This window comes from Megachile rotundata, chromosome 2 (assembly GCF_050947335.1).
Source record: "Megachile rotundata isolate GNS110a chromosome 2, iyMegRotu1, whole genome shotgun sequence".
Classification (NCBI taxonomy): Eukaryota; Metazoa; Arthropoda; class Insecta; order Hymenoptera; family Megachilidae; genus Megachile; species Megachile rotundata.
The window spans coordinates 5635710-5654230 of record NC_134984.1 but is presented as its reverse complement, the minus strand read 5'-3'; the positions used below and the strand labels follow the sequence as shown (position 1 = coordinate 5654230).

Sequence of the window (18521 nt, the reverse complement as noted above, 5' to 3'; positions counted from 1 at the left end):
TGTTTTAGCCCTTGACAGACAATATGAATTAGGAGAATTAATCGCCCGTCCTGATGTAATAGTTGAAATTGATGAGCGTAAAATTGGACGAAGGAAGTTTGAAAGAGGACGTTTGCGTGAGGAACATGGGTATATTATGTACAATTTTTATGGCTATTGTCATTTTATTATATTTATTTTTAATTTTTATTTCCTATTTCATATTAAAAATTTAGAATAGGAATGATAGGGCAAGAAGGGCAAAAATATCGATTCGAAATATGTCCTGGAAACAAACGAAATGAAAATACTCTTGTTCCGTTAACCCCTTAACGCAGTTTTTTTGAAGAAATCGGACAAAAAAGTCAATTTTTATATACTGCGCTTTTGTTCTACGGAAAAAGGCTATATTTTATTCTTGAATAAATAAGTATTATAACTTACAATCCAATGTAAATGATAAATATCAATAAACCGATTTTTTTTCTTTGCTTTCACATTGTTATTTTCAATTCTCGATTATATTCGAGCGTGAAAAATTATAAAAGCATAAAATACAATGCCGCTCGAATTATCTCGAGTGTGCACAGTTTAGCCTGTTTAGCGCGCTCGAATTAACTCGAGCGTACAAGTTAAGGGGTTAATTAGGAAACATGCAGCAGCCGATTTGGAAACACATACGGATTGTTGGAAGAGTTATATAAATTTAAATAAATATGGGTATGTTCACAAAACTGTAAACCATAGCGCTAATTTCGTAGGCCCAAAAAGCAGTGCTTATATTCAGAACATTGAATCGTCCTGGCGTGTTTTGAGAGCATGATTTAGTAGAGGAGGTATTAGACAAAATAGTTTCATTAATCACGTGTGTGAGTTTCTGTGGCGTTTACAAACAAGAAAAAATGAGAAAGATCCATTTATCCAATTAGCTAATGATATTAAACGATGTATATTCTTCATATCAATACAATTTTCATACTAATATAATTCAAGCCTTAACTTCAGTAAATTAGATTGGATTAGGTTAGGGTAGATTAATATTAAAAAATCATAGGCGTCAGTTGAATTTAATTTCTATGGCTTGTAACTATTGGGATTGCCATTGCAGAAAGCAATAGATAACAGTAGGTGCAAATACTATGCCGATAAAATAGAGAATGACACCCAAATGATAACAAATTTTTTCTCAAGTCGCCAAAAATCCTTCTCGGAATCATTATTTTTATTAAAAAGAAACCCATGTACCAAAATTGGATTAATTTGGAGCATGGAGATTGTAGGAAGTTTATCCTGTGCGGAAATGCAGTTTCCGGTAAAATACTCGACTGCATGTAGGTGTCGCCATAGTACCCCCCTTTGTATAGATTTTCTTCGTGATTTGTAGAACTTTACTTTATCGACGTGAAAGGGGTAAAAGAATTTCACACTATCTTTAACTATAACAAAGGTTTCTTTATATTTATTAACAATAATAATCACAGATATAGCGCGAGTTTAAGACTTTATATAAAATGTGATCACGCATTATTGTAACTATTGCGAAGCTAAATTTTTACTCATTTTCCTACAATTTCCACGTCTCTACGCTTACACGTACACTTTCCGAAGAGAATGAAACTCACCTACGCGTGGAAATGCAGTTTCTGCCGGATCGCCAAACCAGAAGTAGGTGGCGCCACACCTTTGTAGAGTGAGTCCTCCTTTGATTAAGGACCCCACTTTACCGACTAATGTTAATCGGGTAAAATAATCACTCGTTTATTTAACATGAAAGAGTTTCAAAAATTTATTAACAATGTCTGATTAACTATTTGTTATATGAGTCTTTATATTAGTCTTTAGGATACACAATAACACATTGATTAATACTACAAAAAAGTTCGCGAATAAATATAAGATTATAGCGTTGCGACGCGTCTGTACTAAAAAGCGTTTTCCGGGAAAGTGAACTTTCTTCCCTGAGAGAAATCCCCTTCCAAGAAAAAACAAAAATTTAGGCGGGAGAAAAACGCACTTTTCGGCGGAACGGTTGAGCGGAAGTAGGTGTCGCCACAAGAGTTCTTTTTTGTATTTTGCAGAACCCTACGCTGTCGACATGAAAAGGGAAAAATGAACTCCACCCTTGAATTTATAACGAATGTTTCTTAAATTTATTACTAGCATTGTCTTTGATATGGCGGGAGTTTAATAATTAACACGTTTTCGCCTGCATCGGGCGGCATGTACCACTAGTGGTACAAATGAAGCAGTCCATTTTATGTGACTTTTTAACCCTTTCATTGCGGCGCGATTTTGGAGTAATCCATCAACAGGTACGACACGTTAGACGCATGTCGGTCACTGCGCCGTGCAGACCAGTGACCATAACAGTATTCGGAAATTTGATACTATTCGTAGGACTTGAAAAACAATCATAGGAAATTGTTGAAAATAGCTAAAATAAATACAGAAATATGTCGGTAATTTGCCAATAAGTCGGTAATCAAGTATGTATATTCATCTACTATCTATATTATATGATACCGCTCGTTTCAATTAGATCCTCAAATGTTAAAATAAAATAACATCTATATAATTATTCTTTACTATTCTCTCTGCAATTACAATATCGTACACGTATATGACTTGGCTTGTTTTTTTACGTGTCAGTCGCTGGAAGCTGATCTGCAGTGTTTGTTTGCAAAAGCAAGCGTTGTAATCTTTCCATTTCTGCGAGTGCTCGCTCGTCATGAGGTTTAATGAGGACTTTGTTTGGCGTTAAATCAGATAAAACTAGACCATCTAGACTTTTAACACGACTAAGTGCAACGTAAATTTGACCTTTTGCAAAATTCCTTTTGCCAAGATCAATTTACGGCTTTGTTTAATGTGGTCCCTTGTAATTTCTGCACCGTTACTGCCCAACTTAAAATAAGTGATAACATTCTGCGCTCGACGTCCCTATAACCTTTTGTCGCCTGAAACGTTGCTGAAACTGGAGATATTGGAATGTAACCATCAATATCTTTGAACCTATTTCCAGCAGATTCGTCGTCAAATTTTATAAGAACTGAGTCCGGCAATTCTCGCTGTTCTAGTTAGTCTCTTCTAAGTGCCGGCCATCTAAATTTCTTAACTATTCCCATTGCACCGTTTATCAAACCATCAGAAATTGATATATTTCGCCGCAGCATGATTCGCGATCCCTCGGCTAACGTTATTGTATGTAACAGTCCGCCACAGTTATTAACATTTGTAGGAATAACATTTTCTGGTGGCCTTTTTCCATATGTAGCTGCCTCGCGTGACTCGTCTACTGCATCAATGATGTACATTCGATGTGATTTTGCTAATTTATCGGTCATTTTTGTATTATATTCATCGACTAATTTTATGGTTGGGAATATTCTTACCGCTTTACCATCCTCAAACTCTCCGGTTAAGGAAACTCTTCTTCGTTCGCATAGTATTTGTAGTTGAAAGGTTGTCACTTCCCCAAACCGTAGGTTATTCAGTAAGTCAATAATTCGACGTCATCCCTTTGTCGCATGTTAATGGTAAGTTCGCAGAATGAAAATTGGTGCCATAAATTAATTTCTGCGCTACACCAATGTGGCTGTATAAAACACCAGTGTCCTTTTACCGGGGGCAACTGCATGATATCGCCAAAAAGAAGTACATTTACGCCACCAAACAATGTATCATTCATTTTGAATTCTTGCAATCTTAAATGAATTATTCGCAAATTCTCGTAAGATACCATTGATATCTCGTCAATAATCAACCACCTTATGTACCGACACTTTCGTCTCTCCTGTTCGAATCTTTGTCCAGTTAGTCGTCGATAGGTCATTGCAGTACCTTTTTCAATAGGCAACGAGAACAAGAAGTGCAGAATTTTTCCGAGTATTTGGCGGGCAGCGACGCTAGTCAAAGAAGCTACTTCAATGAACGATGGTTTTATCATCATATCAACTGTGGGATTATAGCAGCGTTTAATATGTTCAACAAGTAATTTTAAAATAAACGACTTGCCACTACCAGCTCCTCCGGTAATAAAAAGTAACATTTGTTCCGTATCTTCATCATCATTCTTTTTAATATCTTTCTCAATTACTGAGGAAACTGATTTCAATTGTTACGCGGGAAAGAGATCAGTTCGTGTTTTAAAAAAACAAAATATTTATTTTACTCCTTAATCACTACAGCACTTTACAATGTGCGCAATTTGTTACAATCGAATGTTCTCGCAATCCGACCCGAAACCTTAGCTCCGACTATCTTGAGTGTATATTATTATTGCCTGATGCTTAATGTCGCGCGCGCCGGCCTGCTTCTTCTTTTATACTCTTGCTTATCTCCTGATGGCGTTACCGTTTTCGGCTTATCTTGTTTATACCGTTTGACCGGTGAGATTCCTCCCGGGGTGAAAGAAAATGCGTCCTCGCATTTTGATTTTGAAAAAAGAATTACGATTCTTGAAGGATCACCGCGTTCATAGCAATTACGATTATATATACAGTGAGTAACTTTAATATTCGGACACCACAAAATTTTTATTTTGTTGCACTATAATTTTGTTCTTAACTGGCAAAAACATAAATGGTTACGTGTAATATTTAGGCACTGAGTCTCTTTAACAATAAGATAAATTTTATTAACACAATATCAAAAATTCGTTAAATAATACGTGTTAAATAAAACAATGTCTAATTTTAACGTTACTTTAATATTCGGACACTTTAAAATACAAGTCATTTTTTCTTCAATTTTTATATTTAACAATTGATTTAATATCTTGTAGGGTAACCTTTTTGACTAATAACTTCCTTCAAACGTTGAGGCATGTTGCCAATTATTTTTTTTAGGTATTCGGTAGTAATATTGTTCCATTCTTTTTTTAATTGTTGTTTCAACATTTCTTTGGATGTTATTGGAATTTTTCTAATTTGTCTTTCCAATTCGTCCCATAGGTTTTCAATAGGGTTTAGGTCAGGTGACTGAGGTGGAGGGTGTAATAATTTTGGACAATTATACAACAAATATTCTTGTACAATACGGGCCTTGTGTTTAGGACCGTTGTCTTGATAGTATTTAAAAGTATCGGCAATACCCATTTCCATTGCACTTTTATGTAAATTATTTTTTAAAATGTTTAAATATATATTTTTGTCCATAATATTGTCAATAAAAACTAATTCGCCCGTTCCAAATGTTGAAATACATCCCCACACAAGCACATTTCCACCACCGTGTTTCACAGTGGGTTTTGTATTTTTAAATTTAAATTCTTCATTCTTCTTTCTCCATACCATTCTTCGTCCATCTGAACCGAAAATATTGAATTTACTTTCATCACTAAAAATTACGTCATTCCACCATGTATCTTCCTTTAAAACAAATTCTTGTGCATAATTTAGTCTCTTCTTCCTATTCGCTTCATTTACAAATGGCTTTCTTCTAGCGACTCTTCCGTTGTAACCACTTTTTTTTAGCGTCCTGTGTATGGTTTGTGGATGCACCTTCTTCCCAGTCTCCGTCAACAGTTCATCAGCCAGTTTTGGAGCACTTAATAAAGGATTTACCTTTATTTTTCTGATTATCTTCCTTTCTTCACGAATATCCAACTTCTTTGGTTGCCCTTTTTGTGGTATAGACTCTATCCGGTCTTCTTGTTTATACCTTCTAATTATATCTCCTACTGTACTCTTACTCAAATTCAGCATGGCGGCAATTTATCTATACGATTTTCCATTTGCATTATGAAAAATAACGAGTTGGCGTATTTCAAAACTGGTATTACTTTTGCGTGCCATTATGTTATGTGAATGTTCGGAATATCGAAACTAAACTGATGCTTTCGAGGCTTAAAGCTCTTACTTACAGACTAATACGTTTGTAAACAAAACACAACCTTCGAATTCCGAAGTACAAAGTATTATAAATATTGCTGCGTCCTAGTGTCCGAATATTAAAGTAACGTTAAATTTTGACATTGTTTCATTTAACACATATTATTTTCTGAATGTTGCAAGTTATGGAAATAAAATTTATACTATTATTAACTAGACACAGTACTTCGATAATGTATCTGACCACGCATGATCTTTGTCTGCTGTTAACAAAATTACAGTGGTACAGAATAAAAATGTTCTGGTGTCCGAATATTAAAGTTACTCACTGTATGTAGGACAGTGATAACGGTCGTGCCGCAAACGTACCGTGAAGTTTCGAGAACGAAAACATAAACCGCCGTCGAGCAAATTCGTTGCCGGCGAGCGTGTCGTTCCGGGTATGGGTGCGAGTGCGAGAAAGAGTGTGAGAGAGAGAGAGAGAATGAAAACGCGGCGAACGTTGAGAAACGATCGCGAGGTTTCGAGCAATCGAAGACTCGCGAAACGTTCGAATGCCGAAATTCGGGAATGTTCGATCGACAAGTAAATATAAGGGTGTGTCCGCGGTGCGAGAAGCTAAGAGAGAACAACGAGTGACGAGCGAGTGTGCGACGATTACGAATACGATCTTTGTTACGGTTACGATTACGGATTACGATTTACGGCTTACGATTTTACGAATTACGGATTTTTGGACTTTTGGGCTTTTTGTACTTTTGTTGTTTGTGCGTGCGTGCGTGTATATTTTTGTAATTTTTCGTGTACTTTTCACTACTGTTTTATCGTGTTCTTTAATAAAGGTTTAGTTCTTGAAAATACTAATCCTACACTTGGGGGCTCGTCCGGGATATCAACAGCGATCCAAAAGTGCGTGATAAAACAGTGTTTGTGAGACGGACAATTACGACAAAATGGAGGAAAAATCCTTGCAAGACCTGACCACGGCACGCTTGAAAGAGATCTTGCGGGAGAAAGCTCTTTCTACGAGTGGTACGAAAAACGAATTAGTCGCGAGACTGCTCGAACACGGCACCCAGGTGGATGATGTTTTTTACGGAGGCGAGACGTCGCACGACAACGACAGCAAACTGGGACCGACGCCTCATACACCAGCTCAGTCTACGGAATTGGAGCTGATGAAGCTACGACTGGAACTTTTGGAAAAAGAGAAGGAAATGGCCCTCCGAGAAGCAGATCTGGCGAGGCGTGAGCTGGAATTCGCGCGCGCGGCTCAAGATAACGCGGGTCAACCATCAACGGGAGCGGAGGTCACGGCTGCGACACCCGAACCCCTTCGCATGAACATCACGGCTATTGCGGATCTTTTGAACCATTTCGATGGATCAGAAGGCGCATTTGAAACGTGGTCGAGACAACTACAGCTTCTACGGGAAACCTACAGAGTGCAAGACGATGCATGCCGCTTCCTCATCGTGTCAAGACTCCGAGGGAGAGCGCAGGAATGGTTCCATTCCCGCCCCAAGCACATGACGATGACGATTGAGATGCTGCTGGGGCGAATGGGCTCAATGTACGATCGACGGCTAAATCGGTTAGTGGCGAGACGGCGATTTGAAGAGCGGACGTGGCACCGAGGGGAAACCTTCGCCGATTACCTTCACGAGAAAGTAATCCTGGCGAACCGTATTTCTCTAAACGAAGAGGAACTCATCGACTATGTCATCGACGGGATTCCCGATCCCGTTCTCCAGGACCAGGCTCGTCTCCAGAGGTTCAAGACGAACGCCGATTTGCTGGAAGCATTCGGCAACATCACCTTGAGGCCGAAAGCGACGAACACCATGGGCAAAGGAGGAGAGTCAGCGTCGAAACCTCGAAGCGACAGTGCAGCCAATTCAGCAACGGCAACGAGAAGATGCATCAATTGCGGTGATAGAGGACATCCAACAGCGAAATGCCCCACACAAGACAAAGGTCGTAAGTGCTTCCATTGTAATCAATATGGTCATATTTCCCGCGAATGTCCGACAAAAAAAAACACGGTGGTTAAAAACGTCCTCGCTGTCGCAGAATCGTCAGATACGAAATGTAGAAAAGATGTTCGCGTGAACGGTTGCGCCGCGGTAGCCGTCCTTGACACCGGTAGTGACGTATCTCTAATTCGTGAAAACGTATACCGCGATATCGGGGCACCGGCTTTAACGAACGATAAAATACGTCTTCGCGGAATAGGCTCGCAAGAGTGCCGAACTCTCGGGAAGTTTAAAGCGGAAATTGTGATCGACGGGGAAATACGCGAAGCGATGCTGCACGTCGTTGAAAACGCAGTTTTGAGTTACGGAGTGTTGCTGGGTTACGATTTTATAAACGCCGCAGAATGGATAGCAAAAAACGGAACGATGATTTTAGCAAATCAATCGAACGCACGGAATTTCGCGCTTGAAACGCTGTACGTTGGTTGCGATCAGGAACACGACGCGATCGACTTGTCTCACGTCAAAGACGAGAAATTACGAAAAGAAATCGAAACGGTCGTTCGCAATTACAAGCCCGATCAAAGTCGTGACGTTGGGGTAACGATGAAAATCATTGTCAAGGACGACGAACCGGTATATCAGCGCCCGAGAAGGCTTTCACCCTCCGAGAGAGATGTGGTTAACAGACAGATAGACGAGTGGATGCGAGACGGCGTTGTACAACCCTCTCTCTCAGAGTACGCGAGTCCGGTCGTTTTAGTTAAAAAGAAAGACGGTACCGCCCGTCTTTGCGTAGATTACCGACAATTAAACGCGAAAATTGTTCGAGACCGTTATCCCCTCCCACTAATCGAGGATCAGCTAGACGCTTTGCGCGACGCTGTTGTATACAGCACGTTAGATTTACGAAATGCATTTTTTCACGTCCCAGTAGAACCGGGTAGTCGGAAGTATACGTCCTTTATCGTGCCCGACGGACAATATGAATTTTTAAAAGTACCGTTCGGATTGTGTAATTCGCCCACCGTTTTTCAGAGGTTCGTAAACGCCGCGTTTCAGGATTTGATCGCGAAAAGGGTTGTTCTCACGTACATTGATGATTTAGTTGTGCCCGATACGAATATTGAAAGCGCGGTTCAGCGGTTAAAAGATGTTCTCAAACGAGCGGCAGAATGTGGACTGCACATTAACTGGGCAAAATGCGAATTTCTTAAAACGCGGGTGGAGTACCTCGGGCACGTAATGGAGGGGGGTACGGTGCGTCCATCCGAAAGTAAAACCCAAGCGGTAGCTCGTTTTCCAACTCCGACAACGATTCGACAGCTGCAGAGTTTTCTTGGGCTATCTGGATACTTCCGGAAATTCATCCCTGAGTATTCTACGATTGCACGACCATTGACACGACTATTAAAGGCCAACGTTCCCTTCCGGTTCGGACCGGAAGAACTAAACGCGTTCCAGTCGCTCAAGGAAGCTCTACTCAAAAAACCGGTCTTGCGAATTTACCGGCCTGAGCGGGAAACGGAATTGCATACCGACGCTTCAATGTACGGTTTCGGGGCGATTCTGCTGCAGCGCGATAGCGAGGACGGCGCGTTTCACCCCGTGTATTACGCGAGCGGGATGACGACCGCAGCAGAGCAGCGGTATTCAAGTTACGAACTCGAAGTTTTAGCGATCGTAAGGGCTCTAAAAAAATTCAGGGTTTATTTGCTCGGTATCTCCTTCAAGATTGTTACCATGCGAAAGAAAGACCTTTGCGTACGCGTAGCGCGCTGGACGTTGTTGTTAGAAGAATTCCAATACGCGATCGAGCATCGGTCCGGAAACGCTATGAAACACGTGGACGCGCTCAGTCGAAACCCGGTGGCGGCCTGCTTGACGATCGAGAGCGAGGACAGTCTGACAGCACGAATTTGCAGGGCTCAAGAACAAGACAACGACCTACAAAAAATAATAAACGGCGTGAAGGAACGCGGGGTTGATGGCTATGCGTTAAGGCGGGGGCTCCTGCTCCGACGAATGGATGGCGATTGGCGTATCGTGGTTCCGAGAGGGATGCGGACGCAGATCATACGCAGGGCACACGAACAGGGGCATTTCTCCAGTGCAAAAACAGAAGCAATGCTCCGACGCGACTACTGGTTTCCGGCCATGCAGTCCAAGGTCGAAAAGGTTGTAAGCAACTGCGTAGACTGCATACTTGCCGAACGAAAGAAGGGTCGGCAGGAGGGACTGTTCCACACAATCGAAAAAGGAGACCGTCCTCTCGATACGTTGCATGTTGACCATCTCGGCCCGCTACCCTCCACCCGAAAGCAGTACCGACACATTTTCGTTGCAGTGGACGCGTTCACGAAATTCGTGTGGCTGTACGCCACGAAGACAACAAATACGGCGGAAATTATCGAACGATTGCGGAAACAGGCGGCAATATTCGGCAACCCACGCAGGATCATATCCGATCGAGGTACGGCCTTCACCTCACAGGCATTTAAGGACTACTGCAATGAGGAGGGAATAGAACACGTCCTTATCGTCACGGGCGTACCACGAGGCAACGGCCAGGTAGAGAGGGTAAACCGGACTCTGATTCCGCTCCTCACGAAGATGTCGGCTTCCAACCCAGCGGAGTGGTTCAAACATCTCTCAAAGGTCCAGTAATTTCTAAACGCCACCCCTCACCGCAGCACCGGAGTGCCTCCCTTTACCCTGCTCGTGGGCACTCGCATGCGGCTTAAAGATGACCAGGAGGTAAGAGCGATAATCGAAACGGAATTCCGAGAAATGTTTCAGGCCGATCGGGACGAGATACGTCAACACGCCAAAGAACAGCTGCAGCGGGTTCAACAGGAGAATCAAAAACAATACAACAAGCGGCGTAAAAAGGCAAGAAGTTACAAGGAAGGCGATCTCGTGGCAATACAGCGGACGCAGCTCGGGCCTGGATTGAAGCTAGCCGGAAAATTCTTGGGACCATACGAAGTCTCTCGAGCACTCCGCAATGACCGATACCTGGTGGTCAAGGTCGGTGAGCACGAGGGACCTAATCAAACGTCAACGTCGGCAGACCACATGAAGCCATGGGTAGAAGAAAGCGAAAGCGAAGAGGAAGACGAAGAAGAGGTAGACGGAGGGTTATGAAAGGCATCTGGGGTCATATGCCTTTTTAGGATGGCCGAGTGTAGGACAGTGATAACGGTCGTGCCGCAAACGTATCGCGAAGTTTCGAGAACGAAAACATAAACCGCCGTCGAGCAAATTCGTTGCCGGCGAGCGTGTCGTTCCGGGTATGGGTGCGAGTGCGAGAAAGAGTGTGAGAGAGAGAGAGAGAATGAAAACGCGGCGAACGTTGAGAAACGATCGCGAGGTTTCGAGCAATCGAAGACTCGCGAAACGTTCGAATGCCGAAATTCGGGAATGTTCGATCGACAAGTAAATATAAGGGTGTGTCCGCGGTGCGAGAAGCTAAGAGAGAACAACGAGTGACGAGCGAGTGTGCGACGATTACGAATACGATCTTTGTTACGGTTACGATTACGGATTACGATTTACGGCTTACGATTTTACGAATTACGGATTTTTGGACTTTTGGGCTTTTTGTACTTTTGTTGTTTGTGCGTGCGTGCGTGTATATTTTTGTAATTTTTCGTGTACTTTTCACTACTGTTTTATCGTGTTCTTTAATAAAGGTTTAGTTCTTGAAAATACTAATCCTACATATATTACATTCGTAAGAGATAATTAACAATTATATGGTACGATTTGTAAACATTGCGCAAATATTCTGAGATTATCCTTATGGTATCCTTAGTTTTAGCTTACTCGAATACTACGTTTCTACCTGCGTCTATTAGACCTTGCTCGAATTCTAACGATAATTCTAATACGTTTTCTAATTTGTTTATTAAATTGGGATCATTTTTCCATTCTATAAACGGTCGGTACAAATATTTTTTCGTTTTTTCTTCGTGTTCTACATCGTTGCTATAACATGCTACTATATATCTTTGAATATGTAATGATCTAGTTCTAAGTAAATAGAAAAATCTAGAAAAGAATCGCGAACATGTATTGCATTTGGAAGCGCGCCTATATTTATGGAGATTTTTTCCGCAAATTAAACATGGTTCTTTCTCTGTTAATTGCTTAATCGATAAAATGTGTCTTTCAATTCCGTATTTTTCTTGATTCCACGAATTTCTAATCTCTTCAATAGTTACCGGGTTGAATGGTGGTTGACACGTTTTGCAATAATACTGTTCTTGTATGTCGTCTTGAAGTGTGGTGTAGACCAGGTTGTTGTCCTCTGTGCCTCTTGTGCAAATAAAGTTCTCCATGGTGTCGGTGAATATCTGTAACATTCGCGTCTCTTCTTCTAGTAGATCGTCTTCCAATAAATATTTGATTGTATACCCCATCCTGTAACATATATTTTAATGTACTTCGTTGACTGGTAGTCTATAAAACATTTTTCTGGAAAGTCTGGATCTTGTGGAAGGCTCTCTTTCTTGGTCCTGGGGTGTTTCTTCTTCTTCATGCATTAAATTTGTCATTCTGATTGGTCTCGCAGGCGTTCTATCGATTGTCTGTGCATATGTTCCAAATGAACAATGATCGTAGATTGTAATACACGGCGTTAATATTTTCTTCATTAGCTTCCATATAGGTTGTAGACAATTTATTTTATGCAGAATATATAATGTGGCTCCAGCTAAACTAGCATATCCTAGTATGGTAATATAATATTTGAATCGCTCCATTGTAGTCATGGTTCTCCTTTTTAGCGATAATATTTCAATCTGTTGATTTATTTCGTCTATCGTTGTTCCTATCAATTGAAGGTCTTGAGCTGTAATTTGTGTTTTCTTTAGATACGTTATATTAAGATCTTGTATATCAATTTGTCTGTCCATTAGTATTTGCTTCCAATGGTCTAAATGTTCTGTGGTTTCGACAGGTATATTTAATGTGGTGTTTCCCTTTTCTCCTCCGGCTTTTATAATTGCTTCTTCGGTTGTTCCGGCGCATCCTTGCGGTAGATGTACTATGTTTCTGTCTTGTATTGTTATTATATGCAGTTCTTTATTCTCACAAATAATATGTATTTGTTCCTTCTTAGGGGTAATGGCTATCCAGTCTTGGTTTGTTGACAGTTGAATGAATAACGTTCCTTGCAATTTTATATATTTTTGCGAACATTGTTGGCTCCTCTTCAGAAGTAATTCTATTAAACAAGCGTTTGAAGACGATGTCAAATAATTTGGATGTTTCCTTTGGATTACATATTGATTTCCCACACTTTTAAATTGTGTTTTTTCCTCTTCGTCAATAGGTATGAATTCCGTTTGTGGCTTGTTCAAAAGTAGATGTTCGAATTCTACATTGTATACGAATATCCTTGAATGTATGAGTAAATTGGTAATGCAATTGGTCTGTATAATGTGTAGATATCTTCTTCTAATATTGGAATTCGAAGATTGTAAATTATTTTTTCGTTTGTTAGCGTTATTGATATTTCGCTCGTATCTAGTAACATTCCGTAGTATTCTTCCCTTAATGGTACAGGAAATTTTTCGGATTTCGTTGTGTTTCTTATAGCTTCAAACAATTCTGAGGGAGGTAATATTGTTGGATGTACTATGCCGTGTTTGCCGTCGACGATTGCTTCTTGAAGCTTTTGCATTGTTGTTGAAACGTCGTGATAAAGAAATATGTAATCGGCTAATGTTTCATCTATTTCTAAATTGAATATCTCTTCCTTTGTGGCGTTTTGTAATAATTCAAAATTGATGTTCAGCTTGTCTGTTTGCTGCTGAACATATTTGTAAGTTCCCAGGTTATCTTGTATCTTGTGGAGTAATATCGTTGTTTGATTTCTTACCAAGTGGGCTATCTTGATATTTTCTTCTCTCAATTTGTCCAATTCGTTGTTGTAATACTCTGCATCTGAAGCTGTCATTGTTCCAAATAGTATTTTCATTCCTTCGCCCACAGCATTAAGTAGTCCTCTTCTCTGTATATGTCCCATGAATTTCCTTAAAGATGTTAGCTCTTGATTCAATCGCTTGTTGCGTTCTTGTTGAAGGAGCATTCTTTGTTTGCTTAAACATGGATTAATTTCGTTGCATCGTTTAGCTAACTGATTCGTGTGTAATGCTAATAATCTTATTTCGTCTTGTAAGTGTCTATATTCAATTCCAACAGTGACTTTCCATGTGTCGTGATATAACTGAGCTTCTTTTATATGTTCCAAGTAAATTGATTTCTTTGTGTTTATTGGCGTTATAATTATTTCTTCTCGATCAGTCGGTTTCGTCGGTGCTTCGTGTATCAATGTGCTCAGCATCAGTAGCTTCAATAATCGATTCATTTTCGTCTTGTCCTCGTGCAGCTTCTTGATTTTCCTCTTCTGTCTCTGTAACATAGAACGGTTTCAAGTCGGATAGATGATATGTTACGTTTCGATTTCCTTTTCGAATTGTTGCTGCTTGATTATCTATTATTCCAATAATTTCATATGGGCCTTCCCATGGTGAATCAAGTCTTTTATCTTGTGGCTGTCTTCTTCGAACCATTACTTGTTGTCCGATTCTGTATTCTCTTTCTATTCTGCCGTCTGGTAATCTTAGTCGTGTTCTTTCTTGCTGATTTCTTATTCTTTCTTTTGCAATTTCTTGTGTTCGTCTTCTCTTATTGCTTAGGGCTTCATACGCCATTTTGTGTCCAAATTCCATTTCGTGTGTTTCTATTGGAATATAAGGCTTCCAGCCAAACATAAACTCAGAAGGTGATATTCCTGTTACTTCATTATGAGTATTATTGTATGATATCGTAGCGTCGGGTAGGAGCTTAACCCATTCGTTTTTTTCCTCTATAAAACTTCTTAGATAGTTGAATACTTCTTTATGCGTTCTTTCATTTTTCCCGTTAGACTGTGGATGATATACTGCCGTTGTTGTGTGCTTAATCCTGAGCTTTTCTTCAATGAATTCTTGAAATTCTCCTCTAAATTCGAGTCCATTGTCAGTCAATATTTCCTTCGGTACTCCAAATACTTGACAGTAATATGTCCAGAAATTTTCTACGATGTCTTTGGGCGTTTTTGTTTTCAATGGAGCTAATTGTACGTATCGTGTTAGGTAGTCTTGTATAACTAGTATGTATCGATACTTTCTATCCGATGGTAATGGTCCAATCGTGTCTAATGACACTTTATCGTTAGGTTTAGATGGTATATCGGGTATTCCTGGGGGCGGTCTATTAGCCGTATATTTTAGTCTTTCTCGTTGACATATTTCACATTTCTTTATAAAATTTTCCACATCTTTCGTTATTCCTGACCAATTATACATAGTTCTTAACCGTTAGAGCGTCCTTTCGACTCCTTGGTGTCCGCCTATAGTGCTGTCATGCACGCTTTTTATTAGTCTTTCCTTTTCTTCTTGTGTTTCTGGATCCTTTGCTGTATTGCATTTTACGATTAGACGCTTCTCCGGCGTTTTTCTTTTGTGAATAAATTCGATCATTCTCAGGATCGTTTCTTTTACATAGGGGTCGACAATTCGTACTTCTATTTCATCGACTCCTGGTACCTTGGTTCTCAGACCAGCGTACCATATTTCTTCTTCTGCACTCGGATCAATGCATAGACCCCTCTGGTTGTGACGACGAGTCCTCTCCGCGATACTCGCCCTGAGTCGTATTCCAGCGTTTCTTCTCTTTCAAACGTTTCTTCGTTATCCTTGAATTCGCTGTACGTTGGAGCGGCTTCTTCCTGAAGATCGCTCAATACGTTTTCTATCGTTTCATTCATTTCATCATCATCGATCATATGTATCGTCGTTTTCGGAATGCGGGATAATGCGTCCGCGTTAGCATTGCTTTTACCCTTCTCGTAGATTATCTCATAGTCATATTCCTCTAGTTTCAATCTCCATCTCATGAGTCTAGAGGTCGGGTCCTTGACGTTCATAACCCAAGTTAAAGGTTTGTGATCGGTAATTATCTTGAACTTTCGTCCGTATAAATATTGATGGAAGTGTTTGATTCCCCAAACTATGGCTAATAATTCTTTCTCGGTTGTTGCGTAATTCCTTTCCGCCTTATTAAGAGTTCTTGATGCATATGCTATTGGTCTATCTTGTCCGATTATTCCTTGTGAGAGTACGGCTCCAATTGCTTCGTTGCTTGCATCTGTAGTTAATATGAATGTTTTATTCCAATCGGGGTAGATAAGAATTGGTTCTTCACATAGAGCATTTCGTAACGTATCAAATGCACTTTGTTCTTCATTTTCCCATTTCCATTTGACTTTGTCTTTCAATAAGGTAGTTAATGGTGACGCCTTTTTCGAAAAATCTTTTATGAATTTTCTGTAATATCCAGCTAATCCTAAAAATTGTTTGACTTCTTTTGGATTCTTAGGTATTGGGTAAGTTTTTATCTTCTCGATTCGTTCTGGGTTTGGTTTTATTCCTTCGGCAGATATTATATGTCCTAAATATGATAATTCTGGTTTAAGGTATTCGCATTTGTCTGGTTGTAATTTTAATCCACATTTTGATAATCGCTCGAGCAAAATTTGTAAATTTCTATTATGTTCTTCAAGAGTAGTTCCGAATACTATTATATCGTCCATGTAAACAAAGCATGTATTTCCGATTAATCCTCTTAGTCCGTTGTTCATCATTCGTTGAAAGGTAGCTGGTGCATTTTTTAATCCGAATGGCATTCTATTATATTCATAGTGTCCGTCAGTAGTAGAAAATGCAGTTTTTGATTTATCTTTTTCTCTCATGCCTATTTGATGAAATCCTGAGGCCAAATCAAATGCCGAAAAATATTTCGCGTTACCTAATTTATCGAGTATCTCGTCTATTAATGGAAGTGGATATGAGTCTTGTTTTGCTCGTTCGTTTAATTTTCTGTAATCTATAACCAATCTCCATTTCTTCTTCCCTGACGCATCTGGCTTTTTCGGTACTATCCAAAGTGGTGAATTAAAGGGAGAGTTACTTTCTCTAATAATTCCTTCTTTTAACATCTTCTTTACCTGATTCGCTATCTCTTCTTGATGAATCGGAGGGAATCTATATTGTCTCGTGTGAATCGGAGTCGGATCTGTCAATTCTATAGAATGCTCGGTTAAGTTGGTTAGTGGTATGGGGTCTCCGGGTAATACAAAAATATCGTGGTATCTTTTTATTATTTCCCATATTTGTTCCTTTCCATCCCTAATATGATCTAGGCGGGTGTTTTGTTTTAGAAATTCCTCGCGTTCTTTGGTTAATGATTTGGGGCTCTTGAGGAAATCTGATGTCTCAATTTTTCGACCTAATACTTCTGTCATTTTTATTGTTTTTGTCGCCGTTTCGCTTAAGTTGTTAACGGGTATCTGGGTGATTCCATTCTTTACCGTAACTAGCATGTCTATGTCCTCTAGGGTTATTTTGGCTTCACCGTTTTGAATATTCGTTACCTTGATTTTCTGTAATTTACTCGTTTTCGGTGGTATGGTTGTTTCCTCAGCATTATCTTTTCGTGTGAATACTCTATTTTCTAATTGTAACTGTCCTCGACAAATATCCCATGTACAATGTAATGTTCTTAATGAATCTATCCCAAGTAATCCGTCCTCTTGCATTATTTCATCTTTTACTACCAAAAATTTTAAATTTTTGCCCAATAATTTTGTTCCGAATTCGCCTACTGTTTTAAAAGTGTGTTGGGATAATGTTCTTATTTCGCGTGTATTTTGCCTTACTATTTTATTTTTGTCAGTAATCATAGATTCTCTCAATAATGAGACTGCAGCGCCTGAGTCTACTAAAAATCTACCAGTTTTCACGTTTTCGAGTTGAAGAGTGACGTATGTCAATTGGTTGCCGAAAGCCGTGTTAATTTTTGTAATTGTTCGTTGATTATTTATTGGAGGTCCTCGTTTTGGGGGTCTCTTGGCTCTGGGTCTTGTTCTTGGTCGTTCGATATAGCATGTGCTGGTGGGGTTTCTGGGAATTCTTGACGTATGCGAAAATTTTGAAATCGTTTTGTTCTACATTCAACTTCGTCGTGTCCTATCCTTTTGCAATAATTACATTGTTTTACTTGATTTTGTGTTAGCGGTCTGGCTGGATATGAACGATTTTGGAAATTTTGCTGGGGTTTTCGCGTGTTGAAATTTCTAAAATTTTGTTGTGACCTTGACGTATTAAAGTTCGTACGATTCTGAGCCCTTAATGGATTCGGTCTGAATAAATTGTTTCTTTGCTGCATTAATTCTGACATTCGTGCTGCATTTATGGCTTCTTGAATAGATTGTGGATTTGACGTTTTTACTTCTAGTCGCGTTTCTCTTTCTAATCCATTTATAAAATCAATTATTCCTTTTCGCTTTTCTTCCTCAAATAATAATTCACGTTGTTCAGTAGGGAGAGGTCTGCTTAGAGCGGCATTTAGAGCGGCGTCATGTATTCTCGTGAATTGCGATACGTATGAGTTTACAGATTCTTTAAAATTCTGTCTGCATTGAATTCTTTGCAATTGTAGCAGTGTCGAATCGGTTGGAGAGCCGTAATTTTGTCTTAATTGACTTTTCAAATCGTCAAATGTTCTTATCATTTCAGCACATATTACGGTTCTAGCTTTCCCGATAATTTTCTGTGCTAATATACTCCCAAGTAATAATTGCGATCTTTCTTTTTGTACGTTATATTTGATTGTCTCTACTTGG

The 18521-nt window shown here is 39.7% G+C and overlaps 1 long non-coding RNA gene across 7 annotated transcripts in view; it reads left to right on the top strand.

Moving 5' to 3' along the window:
• LOC105663862 (uncharacterized) overlaps positions 1 to 18521 on the top strand; it is a 129932-nt gene that overhangs the window by 9516 nt on the left and 101895 nt on the right. Inside the window, exon 5 of one of the 7 annotated variants that reach the window (XR_013040525.1) lies at positions 9 to 4678. The exons of 5 other annotated variants lie outside the window; for them this stretch is intronic. This is a non-coding gene — a long non-coding RNA (uncharacterized LOC105663862). Of the gene's footprint in view, positions 1 to 8; positions 4679 to 18521 lie in introns of those variants that run through there. One more of the 7 variants, XR_013040517.1, reaches the window with a different exon arrangement.